The sequence below is a fragment of the Chrysochloris asiatica genome, unplaced genomic scaffold, assembly GCF_000296735.1.
Source record: "Chrysochloris asiatica unplaced genomic scaffold, ChrAsi1.0 scaffold00055, whole genome shotgun sequence".
Lineage (NCBI taxonomy): Eukaryota > Metazoa > Chordata > Mammalia > Afrosoricida > Chrysochloridae > Chrysochloris > Chrysochloris asiatica.
In genome coordinates this window covers 11,605,580-11,607,308 of record NW_006408573.1, presented here as the reverse complement: position 1 = coordinate 11,607,308, position 1,729 = coordinate 11,605,580, and the positions used below count along the sequence as shown (strand labels likewise).

Below are 1,729 nucleotides of genomic sequence, written 5' to 3'. Positions count from 1 at the left end.
CACAAAATAAGATCTTTTAGGACAGTTATGCACAAGACTATTGGATTTACACATTGGAACCTAGGATGTGATTGGATAAAGACATTGGGCTGGGTATGCTGAGAATAAGAATCAGAATTGACATAACACACAGTAACCACATTCTTGTGGTCTGAAGGGCAGTGGCAGGATGGTACTATGGGTGGTGGTGTCTCAGAGGTGGTGGAACTATCGTATACTAACCAAGTTATAATTACACCAGGCTTAGTATTATCCACCAGCAGGTGATAGCTGTAATGGACCATTCTTATGTCCGACTTTAGGAAAACAGATGTTCTTTCTGGGTAATAATTTTACTGCTTTAATCACAGATCAGATAAAAAGGACAACATGCACACCTCCCCAACTAAAATCCCTTTGCAGCCCAGACAGTGAAGTGGTACTACGGCAGATTGAAAACTGCAGCTCTTTCTGGATGCTCCACAGTGTATCTGCACTCTTCTTCAGATGGGCCTCTTCCTCAGGAGTCAGCGCCACCTTCATAACATCTGAGATCCCATTCTGTTCCAAGACGCAAGAAACGCTAAGGAAGACATCATCTTTAATCCCATAGAGTCCCTTAATCATGGTGGAAATTGGATGTACCCACCTACGATTCTTCATTATGCTTTCTGCCAAGTCTGCCACAGAGTCTAATGGCCCAGGAGGTATATCCTTTCAGTCTGATCACCTAATAAGCACTGTTGACCACCTGTTTGTGAACCTCTTTCCATGGTCCCTTATCTGCATCAGTGCCTAAGTCGGGGAGCAGATTTTTCAGGGAGACACATTCATGCCAGCAACATTCATGCCACTTCACACAGGCACACTAGAGTCTCCATGCTCTCCAAGGATTCACCCATGACAGCTTAGTGGGTGAACTCTCAGCTTCTTCCCCATTAGGAAGCAGAACTGTGCTGAATACAGATTGCAGCCACTATCAATAACACGGGTTTGGGGAAAGCCACTTATCTTCCAAGCAACATAGGTAAGGATAGCCACTGGATTAGAAACAAGTAAATTGCAGTTTGGGCTGCATTTCATGACATTAGGATTGATGAATTTCAAGATGCTAATGTTATGCTGGACCAAATTAAGACGGCTTTCTCCTTGCTGACGTGCTCCAGCTGTGATAACAACTAGCTTGGAATTTGCAGTGACATTATAATCTTTGCCAGAGACAATTTTTGGTGTTTGAAGGAAAAGGCTGCTATGGTGAAGATCCATCATCTCTCCCTTCAGTTTGTCTTTCATGACATCAACAAGGACAAGTTCATCTGCCGAGTCCTTCATTGAGATGCTGATGGCACAGACCACGACAACAGCACCAACCCTAACAACTGTAATCTTATTCTGTGGGAGGGGGGTCTGTTCTTCCTTAAGAAAAGTCTGAATCAGCTGATCCTTGAGAGCTGCCATGCTGGTTTTGGAAGAGGAAGGAATCGGGAGTGCACGTCGGGCAGGCGAGCTGCAGCAATGAGCAGCGGTAAAATCCGGGCTTTGCAGTAGCAGCTCCGAGACCCACCCAGAAACTTTTGGGCATTATTAATTCCATTTTGGGTGAGCAAAATAAGACACAGTCAATTTTAATAAATTATTTAAATGCAAAAGTTTGAGAATAGCATTGCTAGAATTAGAACTAATCTTGATACTTCTAGCATCCATGCTGCTCTGTCAATATTTTGTAACTCCTGACGAAGGTCCTGGCTTT

General features: G+C 43.7%; 1 pseudogene; it reads right to left on the bottom strand.

The window, feature by feature from the left end:
- Positions 1 to 340: 340 nt before the first annotated feature.
- LOC102832365 lies at positions 341 to 1,437 on the bottom strand (annotated as a pseudogene).
- Between the last annotated feature and the right edge of the window lie 292 nt (positions 1,438 to 1,729).